The sequence below is a fragment of the Lissotriton helveticus genome, chromosome 5_1 (assembly GCF_964261635.1).
Source record: "Lissotriton helveticus chromosome 5_1, aLisHel1.1, whole genome shotgun sequence".
In the NCBI taxonomy this organism is placed as follows: Eukaryota; Metazoa; Chordata; class Amphibia; order Caudata; family Salamandridae; genus Lissotriton; species Lissotriton helveticus.
In genome coordinates, this window is record NC_136065.1 from 2,124,502,509 (window position 1) to 2,124,527,082 (window position 24,574).

The window sequence follows — 24,574 nt, forward strand, 5'->3', positions numbered from 1 at the left end:
CAAACCACAGGTAGCCACTGACACCCAAGGAATGAAGGCTGAGCAATGCATCCTGGTATCAGAAACAACCACAGGTATCCACTGACACCCAAGGAATGGAGGCTGAGCAATGTATCCTGGGATCAGAAACCACAGGTCGCCACTGACACCCAAGGAATGGAGGCTGAGCAATGTATCCTAGGATCAGAAGCCACAGGTAACCACTGACACACAAGGAATGGAGGCTGAGCAATGTATCCTGGGATCAGAAACCACAGGTAGCCACTGACACCCAAGGAATGGAGGCTGAGCAATGTATCCTGGGATCACAAACCACAGGTAGCCACTGACACCCAAGGAATGAAGGCTGAGCAATGCATCCTGGTATCAGAAACAACCACAGGTATCCACTGACACCCAAGGAATGGAGGCTGAGCAATGTATCCTAGGATCAGAAGCCACAGGTAGCCACTGACACCCAAGGAATGGAGGCTGAGCAATGTATCCGGGGATCAGAAACCACAGGTAGCCACTGACATGGAGGCTGAGCAATGTATCCTGGGATCAGAAACCACAGGTAGCCACTGACACCCAAGGAATGGAGGCTGAGCAATGTATCCAGGGATCAGAAACCACAGGTAACCACTGACACCCAAGGAATGGAGGCTGAGCAATGTATCCTGGGATCAGAAGCAACAGGTCATAACAAAGACACCCAAGGAATGGAGGCTGAGCAATGTATCCGGGGATCAGAAACCACAGGTAGCCACTAGAGACACCCAAGGAATGGAGGCTGAGCAATGCATCATGGGATCACAAACCACAGGTAGCCACTGACACCCAAGGAAAGGAGGCTGAGCAATGTATCCTGGGATCACAAACCACAGGTAGCCACTGACACCCAAGGAATGAAGGCTGAGCAATGCATCTTGGTATCAGAAACAACCACAGGTATCCACTGACACCCAAGGAATGGAGGCTGAGCAATGTATCCTGGGATCAGAAACCACAGGTCGCCACTGACACCCAAGGAATGGAGGCTGAGCAATGTATCCTAGGATCAGAAGCCACAGGTAACCACTGACACCCAAGGAATGGAGGCTGAGCAATGTATCCTGGGATCAGAAACCACAGGTAGCCACTGACACCCAAGGAATGGAGGCTGAGCAATGTATCCTGGGATCACAAACCACAGGTAGCCACTGACACCCAAGGAATGGAGGCTGAGCAATGTATCCTAGGATCAGAAGCCACAGGTAACCACTGACACCCAAGGAATGGAGGCTGAGCAAAGTATCCTGGGATCAGAAACCACAGGTAGCCACTGACACCCAAGGAATGGAGGCTGAGCAATGTATCCTGGGATCACAAACCACAAGTAGCCACTGACACCCAAGGAATGAAGGCTGAGCAATGCATCCTGGTATCAGAAACAACCACAGGTATCCACTGACACCCAAGGAATGGAGCTGAGCAATGTATCCTAGGACCAGAAGCCACAGGTAGCCACTGACACCCAAGGAATGGAGGCTGAGCAATGTATGCTGGGATCTGAAACCACAGGTAGCCACTGACACCCAAGGAATGGAGGCTGAGCAATGTATGCTGGGATCTGAAACCACAGGTAGCCACTGACACCCAAGGAATGGAGGCTGAGCAATGTATCCAGGGATCACAAACCACAGGTAGCCACTGACACCCAAGGAATGGAGGCTGAGCAATGTATCCGGGGATCAGAAACCACAGGTAGCCACTGACACCCAAGGAATGGAGGCTGAGCAATGTATCCTGGGATCAGAAACCACAGGTAACCACTGGCACCCAAGGATTGGAGGCTGAGCAATGCATCCTGGGATCAGAAACCACAGGTATCCACTGACACCCAAGGAATGGAGGCGGAGCAATGTATCCTGGGATCAGAATCCACAGGAAGCCACTGACACCCAAGGAATGGAGGCTGAGCAATGTATCCTGGGATCAGAAACCACAGGTAGCCACTGACACCCAAGGAATGGAGGCTGAGCAATGTATCCTGGGATCAGATACCACAGGTAGCCACTGACACCTAAGGAATGGAGGCTGAGCAATGTATCCTGGGATCAAAAGCCACCACAGGAAGCCACTGACACCCAAGGAATGGAGGCTGAGCAATATATCCTGGGATCAGAAACCACAGGTATCCACTGACACCCAAGGAATGGAGGCTCGGCAATGTGTCCTGGGATCAGAATCCACAGGAAGCCACTGACACCCAAGGAATGGAGGCTGAGCAATGTATCCGGGGATCTCAAACCACAGGTAGCCACTGACACCCAAGGAATGGAGGCTGAGCAAAGCATCCTGGGATCAGAAACCACAGGTAGCCACTAGGGACACTCAAGGAATGGAGGCTGAGCAATGTATCCTGGGATCAGAAACCACAGGTAGCCACTGACACCCAAGGAATGGAGGCTGAGCAATGTATCGTGGGATCAGAAACCACAGGTAGCCACTGACACCCAAGGAATGGAGGCTGAGCAATGTATCCTGGGATCTGAAACCACAGGTAGCCACTGACAACCAGGGAATGGAGGCTGAGCAATGTATCCGGGGATCTCAAACCACAGGGATCCACTGACACCCAAGGAATGAAGGCTGAGCAATGTATCCTGGGATCAGAAACCACTGGTAGCCACTAGCGACACCCAAGGAATGGAGGCTAAGCAATGTATCCTGGGATCAGAAACCACTTGTAGCCACTGACACCCAAGGAATGGAGGCTGAGCAATGTATCCTGGGATATGAAACCACAGGTAGCCACTGACACCCAAGGAATGGAGGCGGAGCAATGTATCTGGGGATCAGAGACCACAGGTAGCCACTGACACCCTAGGAATGGAGGCGGAGCAATGTATTCTGGGATCAGAAACCACAGGTAACCATGAGGAACACAAAAGGAATGGAGGCTGAGCAATGTATCCTGGGATCTGAAACCACAGGTAGCCACTGACACTCAAGGAATGGAGGCTGAGCAATGTATCCTGGGATCAGAAACCACAGGTAGCCACTGACACCCAAGGAATGGGGGCTAAGCAATGTATCCTGGGATCAGAAACCACAGGTAGCCACCCACACCCAAGGAATGGAGGCTGAGCAATGTATCCTGGGATCAGAAACCATAGGTAGCCACTAGGGACACTCAAGGAATGGAGGCTGAGCAATGTATCCTGGGATCAGAAACCACAGGTAGTCACTAGGGACAGTCAAGGAATGGAGGCTGAGCAATGTATCCTGGGATCAGAAACCACAGGTAGCCACTGACACCCAAGGAATGGAGGCTGAGCAATGTATCCTGGGATCAGAAGCCACAGGTAGCCACTGACACCAATGGAATGGAGGCTGAGCAATGTATCCTGGGATCAGAATCCACAGGTAGCCACTGACACCCAAGGAATGGAGGCTGAGCAATGTATCCTGGGATCAGAAACCACAGGAAGCCACTGACACCCAAAGAATGGAGGCTGAGCAATGTATCCTGATCCAGCAATGTATCCTGGGATCAGAAACCACAGGTAGCCACTGACCCCCCAGGATTGGAGGCTGAGCAAAGCATCATGGGATCAGAACCCAGAGTTAGCCACTAGAGACACTCAAGGAATGGAGGCTGAGCAATGTATCCTGGGATCAGAAACCATAGGTAGCCACTAGGGACACTCAAGGAATGGAGGCTGAGCAATGTATCCTGGGATCAGAAACCACAGGTAGTCACTAGGGACAGTCAAGGAATGGAGGCTGAGCAATGTATCCTGGGATCAGAAACCACAGGTAGCTACTGACACCCAAGGAATGGAGGCTGAGCAATGTATCCTGGGATCAGAAGCCACAGGTAGCCACTGACACCAATGGAATGGAGGCTGAGCAATGTATCCTGGGATCAGAATCCACAGGTAGCCACTGACACCCAAGGAATGGGGGCTAAGCAATGTATCCTGGGATCAGAAACCACAGGTAGCCACCCACACCCAAGGAATGGAGGCTGAGCAATGTATCCTGGGATCAGAAACCATAGGTAGCCACTAGGGACACTCAAGGAATGGAGGCTGAGCAATGTATCCTGGGATCAGAAGCCACAGGAAGCCACTGACACCCAAGGAATGGAGGCTGAGCTATGTATCCTGGGATCAGAAACCACAGGTAGCCACTAGGGACAGTCAAGGAATGGAAGCTGAGCAATGTATCCTGGGATCAGAACCCACAGGTAGCCATTGACACCCAAGGAATGGAGACTGAGCAATGTATCCTGGGATCAGAACCCACAGGTAGCCACTGACTCCAAAGGAATGGAGGTTGAGCAAAGCATCATGGGATCAGAACCCACAGGTAGCCACTGACACCCAAGGAATGGAGGCTGAGCAATGTATCCTGGGATCAGAAGCCACAGGTAGCCACTGACACCCAAGGAATGGAGGCTGAGCAATGTATCCTGGGATCAGAAGCCACAGGTAGCCACTGACACCCAAGGAATGGAGACTGAGCAATGTATCCTGGGATCAGAACCCACAGGTAGCCACTGACTCCAAAGGAATGGAGGTTGAGCAAAGCATCATGGGATCAGAACCCACAGGTAGCCACTGACACCCAAGGAATGGAGGCTGAGCAATGTATCCTGGGATCAGAAACCACAGGTAGCCACTGACACTCAAGGAAAGGAGGCTGAGCAATGTATCCTGGGATCAGAAACCACAGGTAGCCACTGACACCCAAGGAATGAAGGCTGAGCAATTCATCCTGGTATCAGAAACAACCACAGGTATCCACTGACACCCAAGGAATGGAGGCTGAGCAATGCATCCTGGGATCAGAAACCACAGGTCGCCACTGACACCCAAGGAATGGAGGCTGAGCAATGTATCCTGGGATCAGAAACCACAGGTCGCCACTGACACCCAAGGAATGGAGGCTGAGCAATGTATCCTAGGATCAGAAGCCACAGGTAACCACTGACACCCAAGGAATGGAGGCTGAGCAATGTATCCTGGGATCAGAAACCACAGGTAGCCACTGACACCCAAGGAATGGAGGCTGAGCAATGTATCCTGGGATCACAAACCACAGGTAGCCACTGACACCCAAGGAATGAAGGCTGAGCAATGCATCCTGGTATCAGAAACAACCACAGGTCTCCACTGACACCCAAGGAATGGAGGCTGAGCAATGTTTCCTAAGATCAGAAGCCACAGGTAGCCACTGACACCCAAGGAATGGAGGCTGAGCAATGTATCCTGGGATCACAAACCACAGGTAGCCACTGACACCCAAGGAATGAAGGCTGAGCAATGCATCCTGGTATCAGAAACAACCACAGGTATCCACTGACACCCAAGGAATGGAGGCTGAGCAATGTATCCTGGGATCAGAAACCACAGGTCGCCACTGACACCCAAGGAATGGAGGCTGAGCAATGTATCCTAGGATCAGAAGTCACAGGTAACCACTGACACCCAAGGAATGAAGGCTGAGCAATGCATCCTGGTATCAGAAACAACCACAGGTCTCCACTGACACCCAAGGAATGGAGGCTGAGCAATGTATCCTAGGATCAAAAGCCACAGGTAGCCACTGACACCCAAGGAATGAAGGCTGAGCAATGCATCCTGGTATCAGAAACAACCACAGGTCTCCACTGACACCCAAGGAATGGAGGCTGAGCAATGTATCCTAGGATCAAAAGCCACAGGTAGCCACTGACACCCAAGGAATGGGGGCTAAGCAATGTATCCTGGGATCAGAAACCACAGGTAGCCACTGACACCGAAGGAATGGAGGCTGAGCAATGTATCCTGGGATCAGAAACCACAGGTAGCCACTGACACTCAAGGAAAGGAGGCTGAGCAATGTATCCTGGGATCACAAACCACAGGTAGCCACTGACACCCAAGGAATGAAGGCTGAGCAATGCATCCTGGTATCAGAAACAACCACAGGTATCCACTGACACCCAAGGAATGGAGGCTGAGCAATGTATCCTGGGATCAGAAACCACAGGTCGCCACTGACACCCAAGGAATGGAGGCTGAGCAATGTATCCTAGGATCAGAAGTCACAGGTAACCACTGACACCCAAGGAATGGAGGCTGAGCAATGTATCCTGGGATCAGAAACCACAGGTAGCCACTGACACCCAAGGAATGGAGGCTGAGCAATGTATCCTGGGATCACAAACCACAGGTAGCCACTGACACCCAAGGAATGAAGGCTGAGCAATGCATCCTGGTATCAGAAACAACCACAGGTCTCCGCTGACACCCAAGGAATGGAGGCTGAGCAATGTATCCTAGGATCAGAAGCCACAGGTAGCCACTGACACCCAAGGAATGGAGGCTGAGCAATGTATCCAGGTATCAGAAACCACGGGTAGCCACTGACACCCAAGGAATGGAGGCTGAGCAATGTATCCAGGGATCACAAACCACAGGTAGCCACTGACACCCAAGGAATGGAGGCTGAGCAATGTTCCTGGGGATCAGAAACCACAGGTAGCCACTGACACCCAAGGAATGGAGGCTGAGCAATGTATCCTGGGATCAGAAACCACAGGTAGCCACTGACACCCAAGGAATGGAGGCTGAGCAATGTATCCAGGGATCAGAAACCACAGGTAACCACTGACACCCAAGGAATGGAGGCTGAGCAATGTATCCTGGGATCAGAAGCAACAGGTCATAACAAAGACACCCAAGGAATGGAGGCTGAGCAATGTATCCGGGGATCAGAAACCACAGGTAGCCACTAGAGACAGCCAAGGAATGGAGGCTGAGCAATGCATCATGGGATCACAAACCACAGGTAGCCACTGACACCCAAGGAATGGAGGCTGAGCAATGTATCCTGGGATCACAAACCACAGGTAGCCACTGACACCCAAGGAATGAAGGCTGAGCAATGCATCCTGGTATCAGAAACAACCACAGGTATCCACTGACACCCAAGGAATGGAGGCTGAGCAATGTATCCTGGGATCAGAAACCACAGGTCGCCACTGACACCCAAGGAATGGAGGCTGAGCAATGTATCCTAGGATCAGAAGCCACAGGTAACCACTGACACCCAAGGAATCGAGGCTGAGCAATGTATCCTGGGATCAGAAACCACAGATAGCTACTGACACCCAAGGAATGGAGGCTGAGCAATGTATCCTGGGATCACAAACCACAGGTAGCCACTGACACCCAAGGAATGGAGGCTGAGCAATGTATCCTAGGATCAGAAGCCACAGGTAACCACTGACACCCAAGGAATGGAGGCTGAGCAATGTATCCTGGGATCAGAAACCACAGGTAGCCACTGACACCCAAGGAATGGAGGCTGAGCAATGTATCCTGGGATCACAAACCACAGGTAGCCACTGACACCCAAGGAATGAAGGCTGAGCAATGCATCCTGGTATCAGAAACAACCACAGGTATCCACTGACACCCAAGGAATGGAGGCTGAGCAATGTATCCTAGGATCAGAAGCCACAGGTAGCCACTGACACCCAAGGAATGGAGGCTGAGCAATGTATGCTGGGATCTGAAACCACAGGTAGCCACTGACACCCAAGGAATGGAGGCTGAGCAATGTATCCAGGGATCACAAACCACAGGTAGCCACTGACACCCAAGGAATGGAGGCTGAGCAATGTATCCGGGGATCAGAAACCACAGGTAGCCACTGACACCCAAGGAATGGAGGCTGAGCAATGTATCCTGGGATCAGAAACCACAGGTATCCACTGACACCCAAGGAATGGAGGCTGAGCAATGTATCCAGGGATCAGAAACCACAGGTAACCACTGACACCCAAGGAATGGAGGCTGAGCAATGTATCCTGGGATCAGAAGCAACAGGTCATAACAAAGACACCCAAGGAATGGAGGCTGAGCAATGTATCCGGGGATCAGAAACCACAGGTAGCCACTAGAGACACCCAAGGAATGGAGGCTGAGCAATGCATCATGGGATCACAAACCACAGGTAGCCACTAGGGACATCAAAGGAATGGAGGCTGAGCAATGTATCCTGGGATCAGAAACCACAGGTAAACCACTGACACCCAAGGAATGGAGGCTGAGCAATGTATCCGGGGATCAAAAGCCACCGGTAACCACTGAGACCCAAGGAATGGAGGCTGAGCAATGTATCCTGGGATCAGAAACCACAAGTAGCCACTGACACCCAAGGAAAGGAGGCTGAGCAATGTATCCTGGGATCAGAAACCACAGGTAACCAGTGACACCCAAGGAATGGAGGCTCGGCAATGTATCTGGGGATGAGAAACCACAGGTAGCCACTGACACGCAAGGAAAGGAGGCTGAGCAATGTATCCTGGGATCAGAAACCACAGGTAGCCACTGACACCCAAGGAATGGAGGCTGAGCAATGTATCCTGGGGTCAGAAACCACAGGTAGCCACTGACACCCAAGGAATGGAGGCTGAGCAAAGCATCATGGGATCAGAAACCACAGGTAGCCACTGACACCCAAGGAATGGAGGCTGAGCAATGTATCCCAGGATCAGAAACCACAGGCAGCCACTGACACCCAAGGAATGGAGGCTGAGCAATGTATCCTGGGATCAGAAACCACAGGCAGCCACTGACACCCAAGAAATGGAGGCTGAGCAATGTATCATGGGATCACAAACCACAGGTAGCCACTAGGGACATCAAAGGAATGGAGGCTGAGCAATGTATCCTGGGATCAGAAACCACAGGTAAACCACTGACACCCAAGGAATGGAGGCTGAGCAATGTATCCGGGGATCAAAAGCCACCGGTAACCACTGAGACCCAAGGAATGGAGGCTGAGCAATGTATCCTGGGATCAGAAACCACAGGTAGCCACTGACACCCAAGGAAAGGAGGCTGAGCAATGTATCCTGGGATCAGAAACCACAGGTAACCACTGACACCCAAGGAATGGAGGCTCGGCAATGTATCCGGGGATCAGAAACCACAGGTAGCCACTGACACGCAAGGAAAGGAGGCTGAGCAATGTATCCTGGGATCAGAAACCACAGGTAGCCACTGACACCCAAGGAATGGAGGCTGAGCAAAGCATCCTGGGATCAGAAGCAACAGGTGGCCACTAGAGACACCCAAGGAATGGAGGCTGAGCAAAGCATCCTGGGATCAGAAACCACAGGTAGCCACTGACACCCAAGGAATGGAGGCTGAGCAAAGCATCCTGGGATCAGAAACCACAGGTAGCCACTGACACCCAAGGAATGGAGGCTGAGCAATGTATCCTGGGATCAGAAACCACAGGTAGCCACTGATACCCAAGGAATGGAGGCTGAGCAATGTATCCTGGGGTCAGAAACCACAGGTAGCCACTGACACCCAAGGAATGGAGGCTGAGCAAAGCATCATGGGATCAGAAACCACAGGTAGCCACTGACACCCAAGGAATGGAGGCTGAGCAATGTATCCCAGGATCAGAAACCACAGGCAGCCACTGACACCCAAGGAATGGAGGCTGAGCAATGTATCCTGGGATCAGAAACCACAGGCAGCCACTGACACCCAAGGAATGGAGGCTGAGCAATGTATCCTGGGCTCAGAAACCACAGGTAGCCACTGACACCCAAGGAATGGAGGCTGAGCAAAGCATCCTATGATCAGAAGCAACAGGAAGACACTGACACCCAAGGAATGGAGGCTGAGCAAAGCATCATGGGATCCGAAACCACCGGTAGCCACTGATACCCTAGGAATAGAGGCTGAGCAATGTATCCTGGGATCAGAAGCCACAGGTAGCCACTGACACCAATGGAATGGAGGCTGAGCAATGTATCCTGGGATCAGAATCCACAGGTAGCCACTGACACCCAAGGAATGGGGGCTAAGCAATGTATCCTGGGATCAGAAACCACAGGTAGCCACCCACACCCAAGGAATGGAGGCTGAGCAATGTATCCTGGGATCAGAAACCATAGGTAGCCACTAGGGACACTCAAGGAATGGAGGCTGAGCAATGTATCCTGGGATCAGAAGCCACAGGAAGCCACTGACACCCAAGGAATGGAGGCTGAGCTATGTATCCTGGGATCAGAAACCACAGGTAGCCACTAGGGACAGTCAAGGAATGGAAGCTGAGCAATGTATCCTGGGATCAGAACCCACAGGTAGCCATTGACACCCAAGGAATGGAGACTGAGCAATGTATCCTGGGATCAGAACCCACAGGTAGCCACTGACTCCAAAGGAATGGAGGTTGAGCAAAGCATCATGGGATCAGAACCCACAGGTAGCCACTGACACCCAAGGAATGGAGGCTGAGCAATGTATCCTGGGATCAGAAGCCACAGGTAGCCACTGACACCCAAGGAATGGAGGCTGAGCAATGTATCCTGGGATCAGAAGCCACAGGTAGCCACTGACACCCAAGGAATGGAGACTGAGCAATGTATCCTGGGATCAGAACCCACAGGTAGCCACTGACTCCAAAGGAATGGAGGTTGAGCAAAGCATCATGGGATCAGAACCCACAGGTAGCCACTGACACCCAAGGAATGGAGGCTGAGCAATGTATCCTGGGATCAGAAACCACAGGTAGCCACTGACACTCAAGGAAAGGAGGCTGAGCAATGTATCCTGGGATCAGAAACCACAGGTAGCCACTGACACCCAAGGAATGAAGGCTGAGCAATGCATCCTGGTATCAGAAACAACCACAGGTATCCACTGACACCCAAGGAATGGAGGCTGAGCAATGCATCCTGGGATCAGAAACCACAGGTCGCCACTGACACCCAAGGAATGGAGGCTGAGCAATGTATCCTGGGATCAGAAACCACAGGTCGCCACTGACACCCAAGGAATGGAGGCTGAGCAATGTATCCTAGGATCAGAAGCCACAGGTAACCACTGACACCCAAGGAATGGAGGCTGAGCAATGTATCCTGGGATCAGAAACCACAGGTAGCCACTGACACCCAAGGAATGGAGGCTGAGCAATGTATCCTGGGATCACAAACCACAGGTAGCCACTGACACCCAAGGAATGAAGGCTGAGCAATGCATCCTGGTATCAGAAACAACCACAGGTCTCCACTGACACCCAAGGAATGGAGGCTGAGCAATGTATCCTAGGATCAGAAGCCACAGGTAGCCACTGACACCCAAGGAATGGAGGCTGAGCAATGTATCCTGGGATCACAAACCACAGGTAGCCACTGACACCCAAGGAATGAAGGCTGAGCAATGCATCCTGGTATCAGAAACAACCACAGGTATCCACTGACACCCAAGGAATGGAGGCTGAGCAATGCATCCTGGGATCAGAAACCACAGGTCGCCACTGACACCCAAGGAATGGAGGCTGAGCAATGTATCCTGGGATCAGAAACCACAGGTCGCCACTGACACCCAAGGAATGGAGGCTGAGCAATGTATCCTGGGATCAGAAACCACAGGTCGCCACTGACACCCAAGGAATGGAGGCTGAGCAATGTATCCTAGGATCAGAAGGCACAGGTAACCACTGACACCCAAGGAATGGAGGCTGAGCAATGTATCCTGGGATCAGAAACCACAGGTAGCCACTGACACCCAAGGAATGGAGTCTGAGCAATGTATCCTGGGATCACAAACCACAGGTAGCCACTGACACCCAAGGAATGAAGGCTGAGCAATGCATCCTGGTATCAGAAACAACCACAGGTCTCCACTGACACCCAAGGAATGGAGGCTGAGCAATGTATCCTAGGATCAAAAGCCACAGGTAGCCACTGACACCCAAGGAATGGGGGCTAAGCAATGTATCCTGGGATCAGAAACCACAGGGAGCCACTGACACCGAAGGAATGGAGGCTGAGCAATGTATCCTGGGATCAGAAACCACAGGTAGCCACTGACACTCAAGGAAAGGAGGCTGAGCAATGTATCCTGGGATCACAAACCACAGGTAGCCACTGACACCCAAGGAATGAAGGCTGAGCAATGCATCCTGGTATCAGAAACAACCACAGGTATCCACTGACACCCAAGGAATGGAGGCTGAGCAATGTATCCTGGGATCAGAAACCACAGGTCGCCACTGACACCCAAGGAATGGAGGCTGAGCAATGTATCCTAGGATCAGAAGTCACAGGTAACCACTGACACCCAAGGAATGGAGGCTGAGCAATGTATCCTGGGATCAGAAACCACAGGTAGCCACTGACACCCAAGGAATGGAGGCTGAGCAATGTATCCTGGGATCACAAACCACAGGTAGCCACTGACACCCTAGGAATGAAGGCTGAGCAATGCATCCTGGTATCAGAAACAACCACAGGTCTCCGCTGACACCCAAGGAATGGAGGCTGAGCAATGTATCCTAGGATCAGAAGCCACAGGTAGCCACTGACACCCAAGGAATGGAGGCTGAGCAATGTATCCAGGTATCAGAAACCACGGGTAGCCACTGACACCCAAGGAATGGAGGCTGAGCAATGTATCCAGGGATCACAAACCACAGGTAGCCACTGACACCCAAGGAATGGAGGCTGAGCAATGTATCCGGGGATCAGAAACCACAGGTAGCCACTGACACCCAAGGAATGGAGGCTGAGCAATGTATCCTGGGATCAGAAACCACAGGTAGCCACTGACACCCAAGGAATGGAGGCTGAGCAATGTATCCAGGGATCAGAAACCACAGGTAACCACTGACACCCAAGGAATGGAGGCTGAGCAATGTATCCTGGGATCAGAAGCAACAGGTCATAACAAAGACACCCAAGGAATGGAGGCTGAGCAATGTATCCGGGGATCAGAAACCACAGGTAGCCACTAGAGACAGCCAAGGAATGGAGGCTGAGCAATGCATCATGGGATCACAAACCACAGGTAGCCACTGACACCCAAGGAATGGAGGCTGAGCAATGTATCCTTGGATCACAAACCACAGGTAGCCACTGACACCCAAGGAATGAAGGCTGAGCAATGCATCCTGGTATCAGAAACAACCACAGGTATCCACTGACACCCAAGGAATGGAGGCTGAGCAATGTATCCTGGGATCAGAAACCACAGGTCGCCACTGACACCCAAGGAATGGAGGCTGAGCAATGTATCCTAGGATCAGAAGCCACAGGTAACCACTGACACCCAAGGAATCGAGGCTGAGCAATGTATCCTGGGATCAGAAACCACAGATAGCTACTGACACCCAAGGAATGGAGGCTGAGCAATGTATCCTGGGATCACAAACCACAGGTAGCCACTGACACCCAAGGAATGGAGGCTGAACAATGTATCCTAGGATCAGAAGCCACAGGTAACCACTGACACCCAAGGAATGGAGGCTGAGCAATGTATCCTGGGATCAGAAACCACAGGTAGCCACTGACACCCAAGGAATGGAGGCTGAGCAATGTATCCTGGGATCACAAACCACAGGTAGCCACTGACACCCAAGGAATGAAGGCTGAGCAATGCATCCTGGTATCAGAAACAACCACAGGTATCCACTGACACCCAAGGAATGGAGGCTGAGCAATGTATCCTAGGATCAGAAGCCACAGGTAGCCACTGACACCCAAGGAATGGAGGCTGAGCAATGTATGCTGGGATCTGAAACCACAGGTAGCCACTGACACCCAAGGAATGGAGGCTGAGCAATGTATCCAGGGATCACAAACCACAGGTAGCCACTGACACCCAAGGAATGGAGGCTGAGCAATGTATCCGGGGATCAGAAACCACAGGTAGCCACTGACACCCAAGGAATGGAGGCTGAGCAATGTATCCTGGGATCAGAAACCACAGGTATCCACTGACACCCAAGGAATGGAGGCTGAGCAATGTATCCAGGGATCAGAAACCACAGGTAACCACTGAGACCCAAGGAATGGAGGCTGAGCAATGTATCCTGGGATCAGAAACCACAAGTAGCCACTGACACCTGTGTCTGGAAAAGTGGTAGAATCAGTAATCCATCGGACTGCTGACCGAACTATTTCTTGTTCATGCATGGTACTTAACTTACTATAACCGATTCGTGATTTCAGAATGTGATCGGTAGCTTGAAATACTTGTTCTAGGGAACCTTGTTCTGGTGCTGAATGATGGAAAGTTGGCTTGTGTTCTAGACGTAAATGGCGATCTGGAAATCTAGGTTTTCCTACATACGCTATTCTGGCAGTATTCTCGTCGTCTTCCTCTTCAGGATCAGAGGTACTTTCTTTCTCGCTTACTTGTGCGGCTTTACGCTGTTCGTGTATCTTTATTATCTCTCTACGGATTTTCTTGTACATACTTTCCATGGCACCAATGGTATTGTGCTTTCCCTCTGCTATATTATCACTCCACTTTGTTAGAGTTTTCATTTCTTCCGGGTCTTTAGACGGGTAATCTTGTTCTCTTATTAGACAGTTAATTAAGAACTTTAATATCATGCGCTGAATCTCGGCTTTCCTTTGAGACATGGCATCACTAATACTTTGTGGGTCATCCCCTGTACGGATGAAACGATATATCCTGTCTAGATCTTCTTTCATATTCGGCAGGGTGACTAGATACTCGGTCACTCTCCTTACGCGTACGGAATATAAAACCATATTAAACTCGCCTGGAACTGGGTCATAGACACATTCGCCAAGGGTTTGCCTGATCTCCGCAACAGACTTATTACTCTTAGGAGTACGCTGTGATGCTTGAGCATGTAATTCGAGTGCTGATAAACGCTTGTATGGCGGCGGGGTTTGAGGAAGACCTCCTCCTGCGGCCCCTAAACTGGAATCATCAACTGATGCTTTTCGTCCTGGCAGGGTCGGTAATTGTAACGTGGGCTGGACTTGTATGGCGGGCTGACCCGGGGGGGCTGTTAAGGGCACCCCGGTGTCTGGAGGAGCAGGAATTACCTGATTTACAGGGACTGGCGGAGTGCGAACAGGATTTGCATATTCGGGGACTGTGTCGTCCAGATAGGACGAAATAAAAATATCAGCTGCGGTCGGTTTGTGACGTAGCTTGGTCGGAACTAATGGTGGCGGGAAATTACTGGATGCCTCTGGGGTCGCTTTCGGCAAGCCCTCAGCAAGAAGAGGATACATACCCTTAATGAGGGCATTCCTCTGTCTGTCTGATTGCTCAGTTCTAACTCGTTCACCTATCTCGATTAATTCTCTTTCTTGAGCTCGTTCTTGGGATTCTCTACTTAGTTCTGACTTTCTGATTTCTTTTTCGGTTTTCTTATGAGCTTCTTTGCGCCATAACTCGATGGCATCTTTCTGTGATTGTCTGGCTTTCTTTTTCCATAATGCTTCCTCTACTCGCATGATGCATTCGGCATCCCATGTACCCGATACGGGCCATCTATACTTTTCTTCTAACTGTTTGGTATACTCTACCCATAAATCTAGATACAATATGGCACTTATGCCATGTTTCTGATACATAAAATGACCTGGACTGTCCCTAGGCGGGACGGGAACAGCTGCTTCCAGCAGACCCTTTCTAGTTTTTAACTGACGTAACTTGGAAAATATGGGCATGACTGAACTGTAATCTAGACACAATACAATACACAATAAACACGATACCTATTTCCCATTCATACCACGACATTAAAATACATGAAAAACATTTAAAATAACAGTTCGAACAGAATACTACCTGGAAATACTGAGAACAGAACACATGAATTTTATCGAGAACAGAAACTGACTAGAACAGAAACTAGATGCACTGCTGAAACAGTACGAAACTTACCGGTCTCATAACGAGACACGTCAGGACCCGTATCCACCGAAGTGAACACTTCGTTTGTGGGACTGTGTACCACCAACCCACAGACCAGAGTCAATTAAATTGACCCTGTCTAGATACCACCCCAGTAACGGTACTCACCGGGCAGCAAGAACGGAAGGCCTCGGACTGAACTGGACTGCTACGACGATGACGACGAACTTCGGACTTCGGACTTCGGACTTCAGTTACGGGTGGACCTCCGGATACCTCGGACCTTGGACTCTTGGCTTGGGCTCTGGTCGGGACTCGCCGCGTTCCTCCACCGTCTCGTCTGGATGCTGGACCGCCTCCTCCGTCTTCTCCGTGGGCCTGAGGGATACTTGAGCAGAAATATCTGCCACTGCGCAGAAGAGTTCCGTCACGACTGCAGAGGGTCAGGGGGTCGGCGTGGCTTCACCGACGCGTGGGGAAAGGGCAAGTCCCTGTTCGGGCGCCATTATGTGGTATATAAATAAATAATACCGGATCTATTTTTGAATGAATGAATGAATAACAGATAGCTCAATAAATAAGAGTCAAGATTCGAGGTAGTGGGAGTTTTGCAGGTTTAATACAGCATAAGGACAGGAACAGGACAACCTGCATAGGAATAGGATGATAGGGCCCAGCAGCTGCTGGGGCTGGATCTGGGATGAGCGCGCTAACTTTTAATAACAATACATGAGCATATATACATAGCGCAAACACATAGCATTACATTGCAGTAGGCGTAGCAGTGGGTGGAGCAGAAGGCGTGACGCGTAGCCGTCGCGAAAGATAAGGGATAAAGAAGGTGTAACTCAGACATGTGATGCAAACGTAACAGAATATGTCATGAATGGGCGGGAACCATGGAGGAGGCTACCTAAGGAGCCGGGACCTCTAACCTGGTGGTGCGCGCAAACTGGTAATGACGTGTTACGAGGAGAAGCTGGGGGCTATGAACTCTGTGCTAGGAGCAGAGACTGAAGTCTGGAGGGTCGGAGCGACATGTACCTAAACCCTATCTGGTATCTGATGTTTAGGGAACATGTTGATATAAACTAGAAGTCATGAGGGGAAAAGCTAATTGACTCTAAGACTAGAGCATGCATTTATTCTACATGTAGTGCGTGATGAAGAATATTAAATGACCATTAAATACAGTATTTCTCTTAATATGGAGCCGCATAGGCTAGACAATGACGGAAACTATTGATGCAGTTCAGTAGCTTAGGAATGCAGAGAAGGAGGACTAAACTGATAGCTGGAATCATAACATAGTCTTGGCAGACTCAGAGGCAGAGCCAGGCTACACCGGGCACTGCGAGGCAGGAAGTAAGTGAAAGGTCGAGGATACAGGTGGGGGCTGTATCGCTCCTCAGCGAGGCTCAGGAGACAGGAGCTGAATCTGATGTCCGGGCCCTGTTGAGGCCTGGAAACGGGGACTTTATAATGAAATAACGTGCACACTGAGAAGCGTGGCAACATTACTTTACATAAGCCTGATATTCGTAGTATTCACGGGGACTGGAAAATGACATACCAGAGGTGGACACAACTATAATTGCGTCATTAATCGGACATGGGGAGTACATATGCATATTGGTCATGCACACATAACATATGATGGATGACACGTAGGGACACAGAACATGACAAAATTTACTTTTCCACATTCCCTCCTTGTCACTACGTTTCCATCAGGAAACATCAATATTCATGATACCATCTATCATTTCATACAGTACCATTTGTTCATCTCTAATTGTCTTGGAACGGGATTTAGAACGGGGCTTGGGACTAGGAATACAAGAGGTAGCACACATGCCGCAAATCGCAGGGCCACATTGTATACAGAGGCAGCAGCTGAATATGATCGTTACTGCGATACCTAGAAAGGACAGGACTTTCCATCCCCAGGCGGAAATTATATTCCAGAACCAACCGGACCATGTCCAGGTGCCTGGATCTTGGTGTAACAGATGGGCAATTTTATGAAGTCTGGTTATAGCTGAATAAACAGACGGCGCGTTATTTGGAATGAAAATGCAGCAACTGGATCCGATGACTCTACAGGCCCCGCCCCTATCCGCCAGTATGACGTCAAGGACGAGACGATTCTGGAGCACGACAATTCTCATAAAGGATTGCTCTTCGGTTAAGTTACCTAGAGCGGAGGCAGTCTCATCTACTACTGCTTCAAGGGTTCTTGTTAACCTACGGATTAGCTTACTGTTTACAACTGTACCTAAATAAGGGAACACACCTTTATCGATATCAATGAATTGCTCTGCAGCAGTTTCAGTATAATCGACAATCGGGAGGTTTCTCTTGTGTCTAGTATGTACTAGGTAGGAATTCCTATGGTAGTCAGGTGGGGCTAGGAAAACAGGTGGCAGTAGGAAGGCAATGTAACAGGTTCCTTCCCAATCGAGGGGCAGACGAACATATGCGGTTTGATCACAAACAAAGTAAGAATGACGTGAAGCTTTAAAAATAGATTTCCCACTGTCACTATACTTGATAATAGTAATACAATCACTATGTCCTACGTGTACAAAACCATTATTTCGGACACATAATTCGCCTTTGACTGGTAATACTGAAATAGCAGGTGAGTCTGGAGTAGTATCAGACTGAACATTCAGAACCATGAAATTCGAAGAATAGTTACCTAAATTATACACTTCATTTTCTAGATCTAAACCTGTTCTGTGGGGGAAACCTTGCTTGTCTGGGAAACATGTGCTGTTAAGAAAAGACATATCTGTTAAGGATGACGTTAACGTGGACCATGCTCCACACGAACCATTATGTGAAAATGGATAAGGAAAGAGTGGCAGAACTCCCTTCGGGGTCTGGAAAGGGGGGAGTCGACCACACACCCAACAATTAGTGGCATTGCTGGTCTGGTGTGAATAATGCAACATGCGGATAAATGAGTTATTGCGCATAGCGAGGCGGTAGGACAGTTCATGAGGGGGCAGATCACTAAACGTGTGCTCTGCTGTAGCATTAGCATGCTTATTTACATGAGGAACTGGAAAACACAGGAAAAATGCGTAACTAGTGCAGGAAATCATTATGCTGATGAATAATATGAAACTTAGAAAAACGATACATCGAATTGAGTTTTGACTGACTCTCTCACTATGGGGGTCTATTTTATACATGTCAGAAACAGTCTAACCGTTTCACCTAGGGGAGGACTTAGACAATCAAACTGACTGACTTATTTTACTAGACCGTAGTTTTTGCTTATACTCCTGCTGCGGAGTTTTCTCTACCAAGGGAGGGGTTGTATCAATGTCATTTGCGGGACAGTCCTTAGGAACAATGTTTTGACAAGTCTTGATATCCTGGGAAATGTTCTTAGAGACCGGTTTCAATCCGTAGAATTTCTTGACGTGCGAAAGATGCACCCAGCCGCGGCGTCCTTCCAATTTCACAGCTGTACGGGTGGTGAGGAGGACCTGACGGGGCTCCTTCCAACGTGGCTCCAGCGGACTTGATCTGTCAAAGTTCCGGACGAGCACCATCGAACCTGGAACGATTTCATGCGGTGCCACCTCGGTATTGTCTGGAAATGCGGCGGCAACCTGTGAACGACATGAGTTGAGGGCAGACATCAAGGAAGCTAGGTAATCTGTCAGCATATTACATGAAACATCAGTAATACTTCGGGGTCTAGGAGTACCCCACATGTTAGGGGGGCGGCCGAATACGACCTCATACGGGGACAGACCTGATCTGGAATGTGCGACCATGCGCATATAAAACAAAGCAACTGGCAGAGCTACTAGCCAGTCCACACCCTTATCTTTACATATTTTGGCAATTCGAATTTTCAGAGTCTGATTATGTCTCTCGACTAGACCGGCTGCTTCAGGATGGCGTACACAATGGAACTTCCACTGGTACCCTAACAACAGGGAAACGTGCTTCATCAACTCAGATGAGAATGGCTGACCGTTATCAGAATATACGACTCTAGGGAGTCCATATCGAGGGAAAAACTCACGAACCAACTGCTTGGCAGTGGTCGCGGCTGTGTAATCTGGGACTGGATATGCTTCTGTCCATCTGGACAAAGCGCATACAACTACAAGGACATACTTGAAACCTCGACATCGCTCCATCTGAATATAATCCATCTGGAGGACCTCAAAAGGGTGGTCAGGAGGCTGGAATCCCCCTTGTTCCACCGGGACACTTTTACCTGGATTAAACTGACAACATATCATACAGGTACGGACTTTCTGCTTGGCTGCAGCTCGTAAATGCTTGTTGAACCAAATGTTCTGGATACTATCTAACATTGCTTTTTCTCCTAAATGTGCTGGACTATGTGCGGTATTAATGATGACTTGAACCATAGAGTCGGGGAGAAACCATGCGGTCCTACCCTTTGTTAACCATCCTTGATCTGTCTGGACCCCTCCTTGTTCAGACCATTTCTTGATTTCATCGGGAGTAGCATGTAATTGGATATCTATGACATCTTGAGTAGGGTCCTTAACTGTCATACATGTAGTCGGATCTGGAGTGTGTGTCATGTTAACTGGAATGTCTGGAGTCTGTGCTGTAAGCTTGGCTGTGCGATCTGCTAGATCATTACCTTGAGAAATAATGTCAGTAACTTTCGTATGTGCTTTGCATTTCATGATAGCAATGGATGACGGTAAATGTATGGCATCTAACAGAGCTTGAATAAGGAAACCATGCTGAATCTTGGTTCCATGAGAAGTCATGAAACCTCTCTCCTGCCAGAGCACTCCAAAGTCGTGTACAACTCCAAATGCGTAACGTGAATCTGTGTAAACATTAACTTTCAGGTTCTTGGCGTGTATACAGGCTTGTGTCAGAGCAACTAGCTCTGCTGCTTGAGCGGACAGGGTATCAGTACGGTGTGTCTCAATAACTTCGGTGTCAGTAGTCACTGCATACGCGGCTACTAGTTCTCCTGTACTAGTCCTCATACATGAACCATCCACATAAAGTGTCAGGTCAGGGTCTGGTAACGGAATATCTGTCAGATCTTGTCTTGGCTTTGTCGTAATGTTGACTACTTCCACGCAATCATGTGTGGCTGGATTTGAATTAACTGATGGTAACAGTGTAGCAGGATTCAGGATGTTGCAGCGTCTAATTTCTATGTGTGGCTGAAACAGTGTCAATTCATAACCTGTTAAACGTGCAATTGTCAAGTGCTGAGTTTGTGTTCGGTTTAAAAGAACTTCCACGGAGTGTGGGACTTGTACTGTCAAGGAGTGTCCTAGAACTATGGAATCACTTTGTCTGATAGCTAGTGCTGTGGCTGCAACTGACTTGAGGCACGCAGGCAGAGCCTGGGCGACTGGATCTAGTGTGCTAGAAAAATAAGCACAAGGCTTGTATTGTCCTGCTTGGTCTTGTGTGAGAACAGATAATGCTGTACCTTCACGTTCTGTGACGAAAAGTGTAAAAGGCTTACTATAGTTCGGTGTGGCTAGAACTGGAGCGTGGCATAAAGCTTTCTTTAACTCGTTGAAACTAAGTGTATGTTCAGATGTCCAAGGGAGAACAGTCGATACGGCTGCCTCCTGTGTCGTTAACTGTATCAGTGGCTTGGCTAGAAATGCATACTGAGGAATCCATTGTCTGCAATAAGAAGTAAGGCCAATAAAGGCACGTACCTCCTTCTGGGTTCTGGGCTGGGGAAGACTCGCTATTAACTGGATACGGTCTGGTGTCAACTGCCTACCCCTCTTGGACAGTAAGTGTCCTAAGTAGACCACTTGCTGGACACAGAATTGAAGCTTCGAAGGGGACACCTTGTGCCCCATCTCGGCTAGGAAATACAGAACCGTGAGTGACGCACGCTCGCAGTCACGTTCAGAACGGGCTGTGATCAATAGATCATCGACATACTGGAGCAGGGCAGTGTCAGTTGGCATGTGAATGTTGTCTAGTTGTCTCTTGAGTGCTTGACTGTAAATACTAGGACTTTCTGTGAAACCTTGAGGAGCGCGTGTAAACATATAGCTCCTTCCATTTAAACAGAATCCGAAAAGAAACTGGCTGTCTGGATGGATGGGAACACTAAAAAATGCATTCCTGAGGTCTATGACAGTGAAGAACATGGCTTCGGAATCAATAGCTGTCAATAGGGAAGAGATATCTGGGACAACTGGGTACTGAGGGATAATACATTTGTTAAGCTCTCGTAAATCAATCACTAATCGATATACTGGGGGTGCATTTGGATCAGTACGTTTCATGACTGGAATGATCGGAGAATTGCATACATTGGAGTCAGTTTCTACAACTACTCCTTGAGCCATGAGCTCGTCAATAATTTTGGATAAGGCTGCTACAGCCTCAGGTGGCAATCTGTACTGCCTGATTCGTGGTAACACTACACCTGGCTTGAGAGTCACACGATGGGGTGTGATTTGCATGTAACCTACATCAGTTGGACCTTGCGCCCATAAATGCTGCGGAACCTTAGACAGTCTGGGATCAAAATCTCGTAATACATAGTGACCCTTAAAGTCACGTAGGAACAGACGTATTCCCTCTGGGGAACAACATATAACTGCACCCAACTCTTTCAGTGTTTTAATGCCTAATAGATTTTCTGGGCATGACTTAGTAAGTAACAGATCAGTAGTGCGGGACAATGGACCTACTTCTAGAGTGACTGGCTTTGAAATCTCATTAACGATAGGCTTTCCTGAAAATCCAAGGGAAACATTTCTTGAGCCTGAGAGCGGAGCCCCTGGAACTTCGGCATGACTAATTGTGGTCCTACTTGCCCCTGTATCAATCAAAAACTTTCTGTCTTTCCCTAATACTTGACTGTGAACATAGGGACCTTCTTGATCTACAGGTATCTCGATGAGAGGCAAGCCTACCTCCCTCTCTAGGCTGTTTCATGAATATGGCTGGTACTCTGGATACTCAGACTGTGCATACTGGTACATCTGCGATGTAACATGCTGTGTTGCAGCAATAGGCTGCGGTACTGTAACTGTCTGTTGTGCATTCTGTGGCTGAGGAATCTGTGAAACTTGTTCCTGTCTAGGCGGACGTGGTCTTTCTTTAGTCTTACCAGTAGCTATGTTGTGTTTCAGAACTGCACACTCATTTATGAAATGACCTGGCTGTTTACAATAATTGCAGTTCCCTTTAACGGGTGCTGCAGGATGACTGGCTTGATTCGGACCCCTCTTCGGACTGTCTTGAGGAACAGATTGTGCAACTAGTACTTTCATTTTCGTGTCTTTCATACGTTTTCTCTCGTGTTCTTGCTCTTCTCTGATTCTATTCTGGTGATACTGGAGCATCTGGAGCATCTGGGACGGAGTATTAGCTTGCCAGGTGCTTTCGACTTTCAAAACTCGATTTTTAACTTGTGGGCTTGAATTCTCGACTAGTTTAGTAACGAAAAGGTGAGGGTATGACTCACTACTTGTCTTGAGGCCACTGTTGATACTAAAGCACTTTTCAAACCTAGAATAAAAATCACTAATATCTTCATCTTGTTTCTGTTTACAGGCTGAGATTGCATCCCAGTCTTCCTTTTTCGTTGTTAATAATCTGGGTAAAACTTGAATCAATAATTCTGGTAATTCTTTACATTTATCTCCAAGACCAGTACCTGGTACTCGTATCTTATCTTCAGCTTCTAGGACTGCCCAATCGATCTTTTTCTCTCCCACCTCCCATTCTTTTTCTTTAAGCTTTTCATACACCCCTGCGGGTAGCAGAACCTTTAACATTTTAATGATATCTGGGTAAGTGTATTCTCCCATACGGAGCATGTCTTTTAATTCTCTATGGAACCCTGCTGGATCTTTGTCATGACAGGGAATTAATTTCTTCATTTCGAGGAGTTCCATCTTTGTGATCGGAGTGTATACAAACACTCGCTGCATTTCGCCACCCGCTCCTCTGACTGGGTGGACTTCTCGTAACGGATTCTGTCTGTCTATGTAGAATGATTTACTTTCTGGGGGTGAGACATGAACAAAATGTGGGTTCAAGAATGTTCTATATTTGTGGCGCTGTTCTAGAATAACACTAATTAAATCGGTACCTAGACCTCTCCATTTATACTGGAGTAATTCATTCAGGATATCGTGTAACGGGCCTGGATCAGAATGTTGACCCTCATACAGAGTAATGAGGTGCTGAATCATATACATACCCACCAGTCGTTGCTCGGCTGGAGGCATTTTCAGAAACATTTGTGCCACTATTTCGTCTGGAAAAGTGGTAGAATCAGTAATCCATCGGACTGCTGACCGAACTATTTCTTGTTCATGCATGGTACTTAACTTACTATAACCGATTCGTGATTTCAGAATGTGATCGGTAGCTTGAAATACTTGTTCTAGGGAACCTTGTTCTGGTGCTGAATGATGGAAAGTTGGCTTGTGTTCTAGACGTAAATGGCGATCTGGAAATCTAGGTTTTCCTACATACGCTATTCTGGCAGTATTCTCGTCGTCTTCCTCTTCAGGATCAGAGGTACTTTCTTTCTCGCTTACTTGTGCGGCTTTACGCTGTTCGTGTATCTTTATTATCTCTCTACGGATTTTCTTGTACATACTTTCCATGGCACCAATGGTATTGTGCTTTCCCTCTGCTATATTATCACTCCACTTTGTTAGAGTTTTCATTTCTTCCGGGTCTTTAGACGGGTAATCTTGTTCTCTTATTAGACAGTTAATTAAGAACTTTAATATCATGCGCTGAATCTCGGCTTTCCTTTGAGACATGGCATCACTAATACTTTGTGGGTCATCCCCTGTACGGATGAAACGATATATCCTGTCTAGATCTTCTTTCATATTCGGCAGGGTGACTAGATACTCGGTCACTCTCCTTAC